General features: G+C 36.2%; 1 pseudogene; it reads left to right on the forward strand.

Annotated features, from left to right (window-relative positions):
• Positions 1-9,978: 9,978 nt before the first annotated feature.
• On the forward strand, positions 9,979-10,620 carry LOC147549278 (secreted RxLR effector protein 161 pseudogene; annotated as a pseudogene).
• Positions 10,621-19,758: the final 9,138 nt, after the last annotated feature.

The following is a 19,758-nucleotide window of genomic DNA, read 5'->3' on the forward strand; positions in this document are numbered from 1 at the left end:
AAGTCTCTTTCTTACTATGTCTAAAGGGTATGACTTTCATAACTAGACATCTCTTGCTTGTTAACATAAGTAGGGGACAAATACACATAAATTGATTATTAAAATTCAGCAATACCATGAATATTATGCGATGATATTTTGATTTCATAAAGCATGATTTATTTGTCAATTCATGATAAATTAATGAATTCATTATATATTATTGTTGAACATGAAGGTATACCGTATGCTATGATGATTGATTTGTGTGTGCGTGTGATGTGGTAAGTTGGTGAGAAGTTGATGAGTTTGGTGGTTGGTTCGACCCTCTCTACCGAGTATTTATGCGATGACCGACGGGTTCGCATGGGAAGCGTACAGAGGTACGACTTAGGTATGGAGCGTATGGGGTCGGTGCTAACACAAGAGAAACCTTGTGGACCACACTCTCATTCAACATGGGTTATGGGAGGGTTCGGATGATGGATCTGATTTCCCTGGATGGACACTAACTTACCATATCACTCATGTTGTTTGTGGAATGTTACTTGCCTGTTTCTCTCTTGCCTCAAAGCTTATGCATATATATATATATATATATATATATATATAGACTGACACCTTTATATGTAATGAAGAAATCTAGTGGACTTGATGGATCTTGAGACTGTCTATTAAGGTTCTAGGGATTTAGAAATCTACTTGCTGGGTTCTGACCCAGCCTATTATTTTTCAGGTCAAGGAAATCAGGAGGTGCCACCTACTTGAGTCATAGTTTGCCTTTGGAGGAGCTCTCTCAGTAGTTTTCTTTTGTTCTTAGGTAGTTATTTCTTTTACGTTTCTTTCGACTCACGTGTCGCTGATGTAGAGACATCGTTTTGGTTTTGAGAACTTAATAAAGTATCTTTTAGTTGATTTATCGTTACTTAAGAGCTTCATACTTGGTGTTGTTTATCCCTTTTGGTGAATACATCAATTTTGTTCACTGTTCTGCCGAGGAATGCTTTAAATTTCGGTTTTCATTGCGGCCAGCGTGGAAATCTAGACTTGGGGCGTTACACTTAGTAGACACAATATTAAATTCTTGTGTTTTCTTGCACCACCTTGCAACAACTATGCAAAATCTTGCGGCAACTTTGCAACACACCTTGTGACAACTTTTCAAACAATATTGGGTCTTTAACCAAACGAAATATAAATATTTGGATTTTTAACAAAAAGAAATATAGAGTTCGAGTTTTTAACCCAAAAAAAATATATACTTCCTTTTTAGCTTAAAATAAGTTTAAAATTGGGTCTTCGGCACAATTTTCTGTACATATTATTATCTTACAAAGCCCAAGAACTACAATCACAATGACTTATTGGAGCCTAATTGTCATCTAAAGGCCCTTAAGGTCATCTTATGGGCCAGTTATTCATACGTCCATGTTATTTATACCCAACTCCAATAAATCATTGATTTCCACTTACATGAGAATCAAACTTATTGAGACTTTTGATACGCGGAGTTGGTGCCCAATCACTTCAAATGGTGGTAAACAATTTTTACTTGTTATTGTTGTTAGTAGTTCTTTTTTCATTATATTATTGATATGGATAAATTTGTTCTTAAACTAGAATCCACCAAAATATCCATAAAAGTCACTCATTTCTTGGTTGAAAAATTTGACTATCTTTTGAAATATTTGTGACTATGTCTCATACATTCGTAACTTTAAAATGTCCATGACTGAATTCTCCGGACATTCGGACTTAGAAGTATTCGCAGTTGAATGTTACTGATTGCAGACTTCAGAATGTCAACCAAAATTTTCATTGAGTACCCCCGTAATCTGAATACATAAGAACAAACTTTGTTACGCTACAAATGATTGTTAACGTTTAGAATAATTTGCGTTCTTCCAGTACAATACAAATGATTGCCAACTGTCGGAATAAGTTTACTTTTTTCAGTAATATTTATACGAGGTGACTAACGGAGAGAAGGAAGCTGTTACCTGAAACAATCGTATCACTACTAACTGACAATCTTTTAGATATTACATTAAACCGTGGATTGTCAGAATTATTTACAAGTAAATCAGCTAAATAAGAAACAAAATTTATTCGGTATAAGAATGTACAAAGAATAACGACTAATCATTACATTGTCATATATGTCTACTGTAAATTTTTATTGCCGTTTTAAAACCGGTTTCTCAAATACCAATATATCCTGTCTCCGTTGACTAAACTTTTCTTTTATGGTATAACTATACCTCTGTATTTGCCAGACGAATATATTTTACCTGTTAAATTATAATTCTTAATTCTTTTCTATTTTTAAATAAGAAAATTTTAAATCATTGCAATCACTGATAGAAGATGAATATTGACATGATAAAACTCGAAAAAATTAAGACGACGAAACCGATTTATCTTGGCATATAAGTAAATTCATGTTATATAGTGTATCTCATCAAAATTGCTTTTATACAACACAATCTAATTTTTAAAAACAGCAAATAATGATTCCAAAAAAGAAGGGAATAGAAGGTTTGTATTTACTTCTCTTGTCTTTATCACTAGGTACATACAAATAACAAGCCACATTTCAATTGCTTGAGTTGTACTGACACACTCTGTAACCGTCACTATTATATTCATCTCTATCCTCTCTCCATCTCTCTCTATATATTTGGATGTCACTTCCAGTGTCTCTTATCAAATAGTTGAAGTCTGAGAAAGTCTTATCAAAACCCTCAAAGGTGTTCATTTACTAATCTTCATAGTAACCCTTTTCTTAATTTCCCATACAAAATGGAAGGTGTCCTTGCTGCTTTCTCTAGGTCTAGTCTTGAGGATCTCAACAATCAAGGTAATATACTCACACCTAGCTAGTAATACAATAATTTGTTACAGATGATGAGCTTAGATCTTCATGACCTAATCTTTCTCTAGGGTTTTTATTTTCTGTAGTAAATTTTCTTACTTTTCCATTTGAAAACACAGAAAAAGAATAGGTTGTCTTAACTCCCTATGAGTTCCTTTTGAGATTTTTTTTTTAATTGTTATACTGAAACCAGAGATTATTTCTTTTAGATATCAAAGATTATGATGTCCATAGATTTTTCTAACATAAGTTTTATTTTAGTTGAAGGATCGGAAAACACTTCAATAATGGAGGATCTCCCAATTGATATGAAGTTGGAAATATTTTCTCGTTTACCAGTTGAAGTACTCTACAACTGTGGACAAGGTGGAGACGTAGAATGGGAAACTCTCCTCCGTCGACCTTACTTTATCAAAATGTGTCTAAGTAATGTTGTTCCTTTTGATAAGACTGGAGGTTACCTCTACTTGAAGGACAATTCTGCTCATGAATCAAATGAACAACTCTGTTATGAAGAGTACGATTTAAACGACGGAAAATGTAACAAGACAGTTACGAACATCTACCACCCTCCAATTTGGAGGCATGATATGCTGATCGGCTCGTGCAATGGTTTAGTTTGTCTAGCTATGAGTGGAGTTTTCGAACTACGTGAAATTGTGTGTATATTCAATCCTCTTACGAGAGAAAGAGTTGATCTTCCAAAAAGTGACCTGGATTTTAAATCTTTGACAGCAAACCATCTTATTTTTCCAATGTTGTATGGGTTTGGTTCTGTTTCTTCTACTAGCCAATACAAAGTTATCAGAATCTTGTTTCGTCACTTGGTTGATGACTGGGTTGGATCTGTTCAAGTATACACTCTTGGTAGTGATAAGGACTGGAGAAACAAAGACGACATAGAAAACTTGCTGCCATTGAAATGTACCTATGCTAATGGTGCTATTCATTGGCTTAAGGGTGAAGACAGGACTATAACGGCATTCGATTTGGAAGAAGAGAAGTTCCTAATGCTCCCAAACCCACCTTGTTTTTCTACTGGTCCGGGTAATTTTTTCGAGCTTAAAGTGTTGGGGAAAAAGTTATGTATTGTTCATAAATGTCAACATACTATGAGCGTTTGGTCATTCAATGATACTAGTAGTTCTCCAACCAAAAAGAAGAACTACCTATTGTGGTGTTGGCACAAGGAGTTTACTATGATTTTCGAAGGCAAGGTCGAGGCGCATGAGTATGAGTTGTTTGCATTGACAAAGAGTGGTAAGGTTTTGATGTGGTACAAACCCTACAATACCCATGCTTGGGTAGTACGACCACTTATGCAGAAGAATTACGTTCTCTGTCGTTATGATCCTAAAACTGCAAAACTGGAAAAACTCGCCGGCAAGATCCAATATATGAATAATGTAATCCCCCATTTGAACACTTTAGCTTCGTTGAAAGCTCTCGGAGAAACAACTGCAGTAATTGAATGACAAGAGCATAGTTTCACATACATACCCTAGACTCAAGGTACTTTGCAAGCCAACTTATTTTTTCTTCACCTTACATGATGTTTATATTTAGTTTCTTGGTAAAATTGAGATTTCATGAAAACTCTTTGATTCTCAAATTAGTCTTAGATTCTGACTTCTAATTACATCTGCAGGGTACTAAGGTGCAGGGAAGGGCATGGATATCTTATGCTGGGGAGGACGATCGACTCTTAATGAAATTATGTGTACTTCGATTTAGTCAATGAAACTATATTTTCAATTATAATACCATCTACAATTGGATCATCAACCAACTTTGTCACAAAAATTATTGCTTGTTACTTGTTTGTATCCTTCATTTGAGGTTTCCTAGGCATCCTTTTATGATTAATATATTGTCTTTTTCTAAAAGAGAAAGTGGGGTTTAAGTTTAACCATTAGTAGTATTCAACTCTATCAGTTAGAGGTTGGGCTCCCAAATTCAAAAGTTTGAGAGTCAGCCCCAACCCAGGTCTTGCAAGAGGGGAACCCCAAGACTAGACTTTCCAAGGGAGTTGTTGTCCTAAAAAGATCACGAATTTTTTATTCTACAATTTTTCTACATCAATTCTTCTCTCAATCAAATAATCATTACTTGCCTCATAAATTGTGATTCTTCTAGAAAACTATATAAATGAATATTAATATTCACCAAAAAAATAAACTATAACGATTTAGTTTTTAATGAATTTCCGTGTTTAAACCACTAGTGGGAAGCAAAACTGACAAATATTTAATAAGGTTTTCTATTATGGGCTCTAAGAATATTTTTCAAAATAAAATTTCTGTTCTTAATCAAGACTCTTAGAAATCTCTACAGCGAGGATAGTTGATTTTTGACTTAGTTAAAAATAGGGATAATTTATGAATTACTATCTGTCTTTAAAACACATGGTAAAGAGACCGTTATTTATTTTCAAAGTTCATTTGTATCCTACTAATTCATGAATGTTTCTAGAATCATTTGATAGAATTTACAATCAACAATCTAATTTTTTTTCATATTTTAGAGGAGATGGTAAGTAATACAAAGTCATGATTGATTAGTCAATATAATTTTGTAACTAAAGTTGCTTTTATCTACCGGACTACGGATGTTGAAAAACAATTGGGTCGGAGGTCCACGGACATGAAGACCGGGTGAAATGCCCTTCTTCTTTGTAATTTTTAGTAAAATGATACGAAAATCTCACTCCTTCTCTAAGCTATTATCCGACCCAAAAATTGTAATTTTATTTATTCTCTTTGTTGATCGAAACGTTTTATTTCTCCGTCTTTATAAAGTAGTTTGTCTCCTCCTCTACAGCCATTGTATTTCTTTCTTCTCCAACGAACTGAAACATATAATCAAGTCCTCTTGTCACTAGGTTTCTTAGTTTTACTATATAAATACGAGAAAACTTCATTAAATATCTGGTTTTTTTTTTATCACGCTCAACCTTGCTAGGCTCTTATACGAAGAAGCACCTAATCTCAAAGAAGATGGGTTTGATTTTGAAAATGTGGCTGCAGTAGACGCTTGGAAACATTCTGATTTCTTTTGCAAGAATAATATTCTTAATGGTCTCGATAATTCTTTATACAATGTTTATAGTCCGATAAAAACGGCAAAAGAATTATGGGAATCATTACAGAATAAATATAAGTCTGAAACTGCCGGAGTGAAAAAATTCATCATAGGAAGGATCTTGGATTTCAAGATGATAGACCTTAAAATTGTCATTAGTCAAGTTCAAGAATTCCAATTAATTTTGCAAGAATTAAAGGCGGAAAAATTGGTGATTAGTGAGTCATTTCAAGTGGGAGCAATCACTGAAAAATTACCACCATCTTGGAAAGATTTTAAAAATTATCTTAAGCATAAACGCAAGGAAATGGACTTGGAGGACTTGATTTTAAAATTGAGAGTCGAAGAAGATAGTCGTCTTGCCGAGACAAAGAATGAGAAGCCTTCGGAAATCTCAAAAGTGAATGTGGTTGAAGGGAGCTGAAAAAGAAAAGAAAATTTTTTGGTAAAGAAAAATATCACGGGAACTCTAAGAAGTTCAAAGGGACTTGTTACAATTACAACAAGAAAGGACATCTTTCCAAAGATTGTCGCTCCAAAACTTGGAAGAAAAATTTCAAGAAAAGAAAGACAGAAGACAAAGTGATAGATAACTTGTCTGACGCTGTGAAAGAGATTAATTTATGTGTCGTTATTTCCGAAGTAAACTTGGTAAATAATCCAAGAGAATGGTGGGTAGACATTGGTGCTACTCGTCATATTTGTTCTGATAAAGGAGTATTTTCATCTTATAAAAAGGTAGATAATGCTGAACCGTTAATTATGGGAAATTCGACAACATCCAAAGTTGAAGGCAACGGGACAGTCATACTCAAATCACATTTGGCAAGGAAGTAACTCTGAAAAATGTGCTTCATGTACCCGACATCCGGAAGAGTTTAGTTTCTGGTTCTTTATTAAGTAAAAATGGTTTTAAACTTGTATTTGAATCTGATAATTTTATTCTTGCTAAAAATGGGATGTATGTGGCAAAGGGGTACTTAAGTGAAGGTCTATGCAAAATGAATGTAATGACTGTTATTCTTAAGATTAATAAAATTAATAATTCCGCTTATATTGTTGATTCTTGTATTAAGTGGCACGAGAGGTTAGGACATGTTAATTACGATTCTTTAAGAAAATTAATTGACATGGACCTTATACCTAAATTCGGTGTAAATTCCAACCATAAGTGTGAAGTTTGTGTCGAATGTAAAATGACTAAATCGTCTTTCTGTTCAGTTGAAAGAGATACAGAACCGTTAGAATTGATACATAAAGATATATGTGACTTAAAAACGGTTCAAATAAAAGGCGGAAAAAATGCTTCATCACGTTTATAGATGATAGTACTAGATATTGTCATGTTAACTTGTTAAGAAGTAAAGATGAAGCCGTAGAAAAATTTAAAATATATAAGAGTGAGAATCAACTCGATAAAAAGATCAAAACTTTACTAAGTGATAGAGGTGGTGAATATGAATCACCATTTGCTGATATTTGTGCCGAAAGTGGTATTATCCATCAAATAACGCCTCCTTATTCGCCTCAGCAAAATGGAGTTGCTGAAAGAAAAAAATCGAACTTTAAAAGAAATGATGAATGCATTACTTATAAGTTCCTGATTACCTCAAAATTTGTGGGGGGAAGCATTGCCTTCAGCGAACTATATTTTGAACAAATTGCCTCATAGAAAAAGGATAAAACTCCTTATGAGTTATGGAAAGGAAAAAAAACCGCCTTCTTATAAATATCTCGAAGCGTGGGGGTGTTTAGCAGAAGTGGCGATTCCTACACCAAAGAAGGTCAAATTGGACCAAAAACTATAAAATGTATTTTTCATAGGATATGCACATAATAGTAGTGCATACCAATTTCTCATACATAAATCTGAAATTCAAGACTTACATGTTAATACAGTAATCGAATCAAGAAATGCTACATTTTTTTAACACATATTTCCATGTAAATTAGACGATGAGAATGAAGGATATATCTGTTCGGTCTGAAGGAGATGTCCTTCCGAAGGAGTGTCCTTCGACCAAGGTGGCAATGAGATCAATTTGTCAGTTAGGATAACGATGACCATACGGTGAAGATCATCCAGTCCGGTCCAATTAGGGGTCGTAATGCTTTGCTAGAAGCCAACTACGATCGTCGGATCAAGTCGTTGATTCACGGCTAACATAGACCAGATCCTACAACATGTTACACATAAGAGTGGTAACTTGATCGGAGAGACTTGACTAGACGGGAACAGGCTAAAGATGGATTGGATCCAACTGGAAAGGCCGAGAAGGTTCGAATGGAGATTCAGAACAAGATAGAAAGAACCGGGCCTGAAAAGGGGAGCCCGGAGGAAGGCTTATTGGGCCGGCCATGTGATGGCCGACCAAGGTAAGTGGGCCGGCCATATAAAGCCCATGGTGGGCTGCCCTGGCCGGCCACACTTACGGAATTAGCCAAAATACCCCAAAAGGGTATTTTGGTAATTATCTTTTCTGTGACTTGAAAATAGAAAGACCTAATCTGAATGAGATTCTAATTAGGGTTTCTCTATATATAGGGTCAGTAGAGAACAGAAAATGTATGGATTTTTCTCTAAAAGAAAAATATACAGCTCTCTCTCTCTCTCTCAATATACAGCTAGTGGAGAGAGAGGAATATAGAGAAAAAGCTCCTGTTCTATCAATTTAGTCAAGACGAAGAGTTCTTCTCAACCTTCTAATAAGTCCTAGCAGTCTGAAAGGAAGGGAGATCAAGTCTATTCACTCGGTGTCTCAAGTAGAGGAGCTACACATGGAGCTCTCGATCTTCACACGCGATTGGAATGGTTCGAGGGAAAAACGCGTTAAGGTATTTATCCCTATTCTAGTTTATTGATTAGTTTATGCATATGATCCTGGGCAATCTAGTGTTAACATATGATGTTTGAGATTCCGCTTAGAACACTAGATAGTGTATAGGATACACACAAAACCCTACAGAGAAAAATTATCAAAAGAGGAAATTTGAGAATATTAGTAACGATGAAAACACAAACAAAGATGATATAAAGAATGTGGTTCAAGAACCACAAGCAGGAGGAAATAAAGAGGAACCCCGAAGAGGCAAGAGACAAAAAATTGCCAAAACATACGGTCCTCATTTCCTCACATATTTGTTAGAACAGGAACCGAAAACATATAAAGAAGCAATGCCTTCTACTGAATCTCAATTTTGGAAAGAGGTCGTAAATAACGAAATTGAATCTATCCTTCAGAACCATACATGGGAGTTAGTAGATCTTCCACCGGGGTGTAAACCATTGGGTTATAAATGGATTTTCAAGAGAAAATTATAAACAGATGGTTCTATAGGCAAGTACAAAGCAAGACTTGTCGCAAAAGGATTTAAACAAAAAGAAGGATTAGACTATTTTGATACATATTCTCCGGTTACGAGAATAACATCAATTCGGGTGTTAATTGCTATAGCAGCTCTATATAATTTAGAGATACATCAAATGGATGTTAAAACAGCTTTCTTGATTGGCGAATTAGAAGAAGAATTTTATATGGAACAACCAGAAGGATTTATAACATCTGGTCAAGAAAAGAAAGTTTGTAAATTAGTAAGGTCATTGTATGGGCTAAAACAAGCACCAAAACAATGGCATGAAAAATTTGACAAAGCCATGCTGTCAAATGGTTTTAGTATTAACGAGTGTGATAAATGTGTCTACACTAAATCTACTACAAACGGAGTTATAATTTTATGTATGTATGTAGACGACATGTTAATAATGGGTAGCAATTTAGATATGATCAAATCCACGAAGAAAGTGTTATCAAAAGTATTTGATATGAAAGATCTGGGTCAAGCAGACTTAATTCTTGGAATCAAGATTTGTAGAACTTCTAACGGAATAGTTTTATCTCAATCACATTATATTGAGATTCAACAAAAATGATAATCAGGTTGTTAAAACTCTAGTAGAGCTTAGTCTACATCTAACTAAAAATACGGGACATAGTTCTAACCAATTAAAATACTCTCGCATAATTGGTAGTTTGATGTATCTAATGAATTGTACACGACCTGATATTGCGTATTCAGTAAGTAGATTGAGTAGGTTTACGAGTAATCCAAATACAAACCATTGGAGTGCTCTAATAAGAGTCCTTAGATATTTAAGGTATACTAAGGAGTATGGGTTACATTTTACTAAATACCCTGACGTTTTTGAAGGGTATACTGATGCAAATTGGATTTCAGACACAGATGATTCTAAATCCACAAGCGGATATGTTTTTCCTATAAGTGGTGCATCAGTTTCATGGAAATCCTCAAAACAAACTTGCACGGCAAGATCAACCATGGAGTCAGAGTTTATTGCTTTAGCCAAAGCTGGAGAAGAAGCCGAATGGCTTCGTAATTTTCTAGAGGATATTCCAATTTGGCCAAAACTGGTGCCTGATATTAAAATATATTGCGATAGTAAATCGGCAATTGGCAAGGCACATAATAAAATGTATAATGGAAAATCTCGGCACATACGTCGAAGACACAATACCGTTAAACATTTGCTCTCAAGTGGAATTATAGCAATTGATTATATAAAATCAAAGGATAACCTAGCGGATCCGTTTACAAAGGGGTTATCGAAAGAGCAAATGTACAAGCTGTCAAGGGGGATGGGCTTAAAGCCTAAAGTAAATGAGTAGATCGCAATAGAAACCCAACCTAGTTGACTGGAGATCCCAAGATCTAGGTTCAAAAGGGAAAACATAAATGTGAAATACTCGCTAGTAACATTGAAAGAGTCATTCTCTTACCCATTCCTAAGTATCGGTGTTGCCTGTCAGCCTGTCAAGTGATAGGATAAGTGATGCGTATTTAAACTAACCTAAATAATAGGCTAAAATAAATTCGTATTTTGTAATAAAATTCCGCAAGTGCACGGGTCTATGTAGTGTAGACCTAGCAAGTACGGGTCGATCCCACGAAGACAAGTCGAAAATATATTTTAATCCTAAACTAGTGAATAAGAAATTTTGAGATTTGTTTTTGCTGATAAAGTAAAATAATAAATGATTGAAAGAAAATCAATACGAGAAAAACCTAGAGATTTTGAATCCACTCACAAAATACTTAAAAAGAACATCTAAGAAATTAATCAAACACTTTTTTTTTATCACTCAGACTTTAGGATATGAACTATTTAAAGTCCGGAAAATATTTTCGTTAAAGCAATCTTAATTATTTATCTATTTACCATCGATATTATATTTAAAACTATACAACTATTACTCATCAACTAATAAGAATAGATCATTAAAGAATTATAATCTAAGCATGACATATCAAATTTTGAAGCATGAATAATGAAGAATCAATCTAAAAGTAACTAGCAATGGTAAATCTTAACATGAAGAACACTAAAGCATCTTTGATTAATTGTATCGACATGTCTCTAAAAGAAATCTCATGAGTTTCATCATCCTCTCTAGATGGAGGATTTAGAAACCCATGTTTACAATGATCACCATGAAGAAATTAAATACAAAATAGATAAAGGAATAAAGATTAGAGAAGAAATCACCCAAAAATGCTTCACCTCCTTCTCCCTTTTGCATAAAATCTCCTGATCTTGGTCTCTGTTAGATCTCCCAAAGTTTGCGAATAGCTACCTGTTTACTTCCCAAAATTGTCTCCCCTGTAACCCTGAAATCGGATGTCTATTAATACCCAGCTTTGAGTTTATCAACTCATTTTGATAAGAATGAGAAGATCTCGTGGGGCCCATTATCTAAACCACCAAACACCCCCTTCCAATTCAAACTTAGTAGTTCGTTTAAAGTGGCGGGTCCCTCTTTGAATTGCCACTATGAATTGCCAAATTAATATAACAACATCTTTATGTGGAACTTCTCCATTTAAGTCCATGCAAAATGATCACTCCTGCAGAACACCCCCCATCAAAAGTCTTTGCTGCACAACAACCTCAAAACTAACTTTAGTTGCATCGAACGGATTATCTTTGGTACCAAAGTATACATTAACTTCCCATTTCTATTGGCTTCTTGACATTTTTGTGTTATTCCTGAAAAACTAATTAAATTCATTAGTTTCATCAAAATTAAAGACTAACGAATGTACATTGATGATAAATAAATGAGTTCTAGCGAACTCATCAATAAGCGATGCTTTTAATGATGTTTATATTCTTGTGTAAACAAGTAGGGTACGTCAGGGTACTCTTCATAGGACATCACCTATGTGAGTGTAGAACTGATGTTGGTTCTATGAGAATGTCTTAAGGCGGAATTCTCTAAAACACTCATGAATCCAGGAGTTGTCCAGGGCCGAAAAGGACACAACCAAAGAATCAAATATGTACGGAAGAAGTTGTGTGTTGGCTATTGTATCGACTTACTGCGAAAATTGAATAGTTCAAGACATCATGTTCACTAATCAGTTAGTAAGTCCGGTAGTCATACACTAAGGAATGTTTAAAGCCAAAAGCCACCTCTCCTGATGCAACAACTTCCATATGAACTTTCTTAGTCTATATGCATTGTTAGTTGCATAGTCTTCATATAGAACAAATATTAATTCATGTGGGGGATTGTTGGCAATAATGATGAACAATTACCTTGGTTGAATTAATATTAGGAGAGACACATCTCTAGGATTATTTCTCTCCATATAGTCACCATCATCTCTGTATATACATGATTCAGATTTCATTTTAGATAGAGAAAAATCAATTAGTTTTCATTGTCCAACAGAAAACAATAATCTTCACTTTTTGTTCTTCACCGTGACTTTCTTCTTTAATTTTAAACCTAAAAATAAATTGGTTAAAGAGACTATGTCTGATTACTTTAAGAAACTTAGTATCATCTTCCTCTTCGTATTTTAACTATTACGGATCATATATCCGACCCAACAAGGTCGGATATAATATCCGGTTGCACACTCGGTCTTGTACTCGATAAGCCAAAGATCAAGTCAACCAACTAACTTAGATTTTTTATTTCATGTATCTTCTCTATTACTTATCATGTAGAATGCTATATATACACATGTAAACCCTAGATTCAAATATACAGAGAAAATGTTCTTCATACTTTTTCACTCTATCTTTTCTCTGACTCTCGGTTATCTCTCTAATTCTCTAAATAGACCTCTCGGTCTCTAATCTCTCTCAGTCACTTTAATTTTCACATGGTATCGGAGCAAAACTAATTTTTTGTCTCATTTAATGGATTTTTCGACTAATGTTTCGGGTACTAATGTTCCTATCTGTTCTCCACAATCTCCATTGTCCAACGACTATATTGATTTCACCTCTTTTGTCGGATGATAACTGTCCCTCATGATACCGTGCCATGAAAATGGATCTTCGAGCGAAGGACAAATTCGCTTTCGTCGATTGCTCGATTCCTCGACCCACTGATCTCACTGAACTTCATTTGTGGGATCGTTGTAATGATCTTGTTACCAGTTAGATTCTCAACTCGGTTGATCTAGACATTCGTCAATCCATCTTATCTGATGAGAGTGCTTCCGAACCTTCATGAGCGCTTTCATCAAACTAACGCTCCTAAAGCGTTTCAGTCAAAGTGTGCCATATCCTCTTTGAAACAGGAGTGTTTGGATGTTTCCGCTTATTTCACTAGCTTGAAGTCCATCCAAGACGAACTTCAATCACTAACGGTTATTAAACCATGTAAATGTGGCCATGGTAAATCTATTTTAGATTGTTGTAGTCAAGATCGTGCAATGGAGTTCCTTTAGGGTCTTCACAATCGTTTTTCCGCCTTCTGTAGTCAAATATTGCTAATGGACCCGTTTCTGTTCATTCTTCGCATTCACAGCCTCGTCAAACAGGACGAAGTTCAACAAAATCTTACTAGTGATTCCTCGATTCCTTCTGAAGGTGATGCCTTGGTCGTTTCCTATAATGCTTCAACCAATTATCCTCGGCCATACAAATCCGACCGATCAGACAAGAACCGGCCCCAGCTCCCACGTCCATTTTGTGACCATTGTCGCATCCATGGTCATCTCGAGTCCACATGTTATAAACTTCATGGGTACCCGACCCGTCAAAGAACCGCACCTGTTGGTGCCAACGCCCAACCGATGCTTGCCCCTAACACCATTCCACTTGCAACTTTGATGACACAGGACCAGTATGCACACCTTTGCCACTTTCTGGCCGAATAGAGACCCGCTACCACTGCTCCCTCTATAGGCACTTCCATCGGCTCCCCAACGCCAACTCCCTCTGACCCTTCGGTCAACCTCACTGGTAAGTGTTTTTTTTTCAGCACCTTGGGTCATTGACTCCAGTGCTTCTAAAAATATTTGTTCACATTTTGCCTTCTTCTCGCATTACCGAAAGCCACCTCCCGACTACTTTGTTCGTCTCCCCGATGATACACATGTCCGTGTTTTACATATTGGATCAGTTATATCTAATGACACATTTTTTTTCACCACCTTGGGTCATTTACTCCGGTGCTTCTAAAAATATTTGTTCACATCTTCCCTTTTTCTCGCACTATCGGAACGCACCTCCTGACTACTTTGTTCGTGTCTCCGATGATACACGTGTCAGTGTTTTACATATTGGATCCGTTATATTTAATGACACATTTTTCTACACAATGTTCTTCATGTTCCGTCATTTACGTTCAACTTAATCTCAATTTCTGAAATTTCTTGCTCACTTTTTTGTGATCTAACTTTTAATTCTCTCGCGTGTGTCTTTCAGGACCAAGCGACAGGAAGGAAGATTGGGCATGGTGATCCTCAAAATGGACTTTATTTTCTTCGCACGGAGCCCATAGTTTTTTTTTCATGTTTTCCAATAATTGTTTCCTTTCCAGTTTATGGCATTATCGATTAGGACATCCTAGTGTTTCTCATTTTCAACTTTTTGCTAGTCAATTTCCTTTTAATAAATTTGGTTCAATTAATAAAACTCTGTGTGACATTTGTCCGTTATCTAATCAAAGTAGATTACAATTTCCTAGTAGCACTTCATTTTCTTCGAAACCTTTTCAAATTCTTCATGCGGATTTATAGGGCCCATTTTCCATCCTTTCGTTTTCAGGATGTCGTTATTTTTTTACTCTTGTTGATGATTTCTCTAGATGTACATGGATTTTTCTCCTTCCATCAAAATCATCCACCAAGACATATATCTATAATCTTTACAATTATGTGCAAACTCAATTTCGTACAGATATATCACAACTTAACTCCGCCAAAGGAGATATTCTCTTTCCGCAAATTCAAGCATTCCGTTCAGACAATGGTACTGAATTCATAAACTCGAATATCCAATCTTGGTTAAATGACAATGGGATTATTCATCAATGTTCATGCACATATACACCTCAACAAAATGGTGTGGTCGAAAGGAAACATTGTCACATTTTGGAGGTTGCTCGATCTATTCGACTCCAAGCTAACCTACCACTCAATTTTTAGGCATATTGTGTCTTAATCGCCGTTTATATTATTAACAAATTACCAATGCCTTTACTCAATGGGCTTTTTCCTCATAAAAAGCTCTTGGTTCACCCCCTACCTTCTGAAGGAGATGTCCTTCGGCTAAAGTGGCAGTGCAAGCAATTTGTCGAATAGGACAATTGGTGAAGAAGATCATCAAAGTCTGGACGATTTAGGGATCGTAATGTTTAGCTAGAGACCAACTATGATCATCAAATCACGGGGTGATTCGCGGCTAACTTCGTCCAGATCCTACATTTGGTTACACCTGTCAATTTGATTGGAAGATATGACTAGAGGGATGATACAGATAAGTACGAATTAGATCCGGAAATATGTCCAAAAGGCCAAGCGAAAGCTAAGGCAAAGATAGTACGAAGGTCATGGCCGACCACACTAATAGGGCCGGCCAGACCTAACCCTTTAGGGCATAGGATGGTCGGCCATAATAAAAGTTCCTATTTAGGGTGAAACTTCTAAAAATCTATTTCTGAGGCAATTAGCAAACCTAATTAGGGTGGGACTTTGACTTTAAGAGTTCTATATAAGGGTCTCATTAGAACAGAAATAGTTCCCAACTATCTACCTAGTCTAAAGAAGAAGGTGTTCTTCGTCTAACCACCATGAAGTTCTAGCTAACTTGAAGGTGGGAGATCAAGTTGATTGATCGAATGTCTCAAGTAGAGGAGCTACAATTGGAGCGCTTGTTCTTCGAGAAAGCAATCATATTAATGTGTGGGAAATAGCGATTAAGGTAAATCTCTAACTACTTAGTTCATATTTAGCTTATGCATTAGATCCTGGGATACTAGTCTTAGACATTAGATGTCCGAGATTCCGCTTAGAACACTAGGAGACACCATAACACAAAAGTGGTGTCAGAGCCTCTTGCACGTAGCTAATTTTGGCTAAGTTTCGGACTATATCTATACTTGTTTGTATAAATAGATAAGTCTAAAAGAGTTTTAGACATCAATTTGTTTAGTTTTCAATTAGATTCAAAAGTTAATCAAATTAATTTCAAGATTGAAGATTGAAAAGGTTTCAAAAGAGTTCGATTTTGAAAAATTTCGGTTTTGAAAAGAGTTTCAAAAGAGAAGGTCATTTTCATGAATTTTAGACGTTTTTAAAAATCAAGTTTGGGTTTTGGAAGTTTTCCAAAAAGAAGTAACATCAGCAAAAGAAAAAAGAATTTGGAACTTTCCAAAATCTGGTCAGGACGCGTCCCGGCCGGACACGTGTGCTTCTCGAATTTCGGACTCGTCCAGGAAATTCGAGTGCGACTCAGTCTTGGATACCGAGATGTTTAAAACTTTGCCATGACCAGACGCGTCTGGAGTATCTCTAGGCGTCTCGGTCTTGGAGACCGAGACAGCCTAGGATGGTGCCCTAGGTTAGACGCGTCTGGGCGATGATAGGGCACGCCCCAGCCTAGGGCTGACACACGTCTGGCCTAGGCCAGGACGTGTGATGAGACATTAAAATTTCTCATTTGATTCTTGTTACTTTAGCATGTTAGTGTATTTCGAGGCGTTATTTCTATAATTTGTTTGTTTCTCTTACTCAAGTGTCAGCTAAGGAGTTAAGCGCGAAAAACGAATAAAAATGGGAAAAAGACACATGAGGGGCTATTTTGTCATTTGTTGACTCTGGTGATTTGGCATAATGTTTATATTTGGATGAAAAGTGGAGTCAAATCGGAGTCCAACTGAGAAAACTGGCGCGGGTCAAAGTTTGGGGCAAAATAAGTTGACCAAAGGTCGACTTAGATCTCTGTGACACGTGGCGCGCAAGAAGAGTGCATCAGACGGCACAAGTGAAAGTCGGTACACCTTCGGGCTACGCCGAGATGTTTTTTGGTATATTCTCGAGGCGCTAACCCGGTATAATGCATGATGATTTAGGAGCCTATTGTCGCGCCAACTAGATCCGACGGCTGATGAATGTGCCAACTGATCCTGTGCTCTAGGACACGTGGCGTAACTTCTTAACATACTCCGCAACACACTGTAACTCCATAATGTAGCCAGTACACGTCACTTGATTGGATACCACATTTTGGGAAGATATATTCTCTTTCTCTCATCCGTCTCTCGTCTATGTCTGTTTCTTCTAAACAGTAGAAAGAGAATAGAAAAAAATGAGCTAGGGGTCCAAATAATGTATGGTAAATGAGAGCCCAATCCGGTTTTGCCAAAAAATTCGTTTCAGGTCCAAATGTCAAGGCAAGGACAACTTTTTCTGAGTTTTGCTTTTTTTCTTCCCCTTGGACTGGACATTCTGACGTTTTTTGACAAACTGACACGGGAAAGTAAACTTTTTTTAAAATCCAAAATTCTCACTATATCTGAGATATTTTCCTTCTCTTTTCCTTTCTAAAACTTTCAGATCTTGTCTTCTTCATCTCTTTCTCTCTCACATTTTAAACTGTGGCGCCATTTTTTCTGAAATATTGGCCGAAATTTTGGGATCCCCCATTATTTTGTTTCAATTCCTTCTTCCTTCTTATTTATATATCCAAATGTCTTAAACATCTTAAACTTTTCTCTTTTTCTTTTTCCAGGTGAACGCTTACCCTTTAATGTTTCTTTGTCAGGATTAGGGGTGGGAATTTTGCCCATAAGCCCGAACCCGCCCACGGGCACCCGAGCGCAACGAGGACCATGGACGCCCGCGCCCATCTCGGGCACAACCCGCCCAGCCCGCCAAATTTTGGTGGGCGGGCATGGGTTAAAACCTCTACCCGCGCACCCGCCCATGCCCGCACCCACTTAAGCTCACCCAATGATAACCAACCAAATTACATCAACTTTATTGGTTGATGAAACCCAACCGTCCATGTTGCTAGGCTTAGTTGAGATGGTAAACAATATGTTTAAGGGAAATCACACGAACCCAATGCATTTCCAGTGGCCCAAGAGAATTCCTAGTTAAATACTGAAGTAGTCTTTGGCTTTGAGGGAACAAAGAGTGGGATAAGTTTTATTATATCTCATGAGAATTCTTCATTAGTTTTCAATGTGAGATTAAATTCCTAAAAGGAACAATATAAATAATGTCTAGTTTTAATCTCACATTGTCTCTTTAGAATCAGGAAAGGTGTTTGGAGATTTTATAAAAGGAGAGGAAAAAGTGAATTTTTTCAAGTCATGAGATTACCCGCTACCCGCCCGCCCATACCCGAATTACCCGAGCTTCTTAATGGGCTTGGGCGGGTAATGGACAAGGCAAATTTCAGAATTGCCCGCCCGATTAACCCGCTTACCCTAATAGCCATTGAAGTTTTGTGCCCGACCCGCCCAGCCTGATGCTTCAAGTGCCCATGAGCGCCCATACCCGCCCGATTCCCACCCCTAGTCAGGATCGATTTTGGTTTCTTTCTATCTCTAAAAGAAGATCAAAAGATTAACTTCATATGGTTTAGAAGATCAAAGATCGTTGATGATTTATGATCGGTTTCGTAGGTTAGGTTCTTATTAAGAGATGAAATCTTTGATTTTTCTGGATTCATGGATCTTAAAATCCTAAAATCAAGATTTAGGGTTTTTTAAAAATTAAATCGAATAACAACAAATCAGGTATCTTTAACCCAGATTGAATGTCTTTGTTGATTTGGTTAACTATTTGTGACCAAACTTCGTTTATTTGTAAGAGGTTTGTAAGATGTGAATGAAATCATATCTATTTCACTATGTTTTATGAAATTTTTTGAATTTGTTTTATCATATTTAGTTTCCCTGAATATGTGAACGAAAATTTTCGTGAAGTGTATGTACAGTATTAGACATTGAATTATGTATTGTACATAACAAAATTTCTTATACTTTATACGCAAAGATTGTCCAATACATAACAAAATGACCTATACATAAAAAAAAAAGTGTCCATTACATAACCAAATATCCTACGAATTTTCAGTGAAATAGTTTACATTTTGAAAGAAATGTATAGGAAATTTTATTATGTACTGTATATAACAAAATTATCAATACATACAAAAATGTATTGTACAGAAAAAAAATGTCTGACCTCTTAGTTTTGGGCGTAGGTGGCAGAGCGTTGTAGGTTCAACGGTCATGTTGCCTTAAGCCGGGTTAACCCGTTGGACTTTTAGTCTACTCTTGACTTCTTGATGTCAGTCAACGTCTGGACATTTTGTGTATCATCATTCATGACTACACTCTTATTAGTTCTCTCGATGATATAAAATCAAAGAACAGATTGTGCTATTAATGTTTTCTATCAGACTATAGGCACAATATAATTCATCGCACAACCTCTCTTAGGTCTCTTGGTATAGCAACAATCAACATATGTTGCTTGTAAGAAACAAT

This window comes from Eschscholzia californica, unplaced genomic scaffold, assembly GCF_041429995.1.
Source record: "Eschscholzia californica isolate CP2 unplaced genomic scaffold, dmEscCali1.0.p SCAF_3, whole genome shotgun sequence".
NCBI classification, from domain to species: Eukaryota; Viridiplantae; Streptophyta; class Magnoliopsida; order Ranunculales; family Papaveraceae; genus Eschscholzia; species Eschscholzia californica.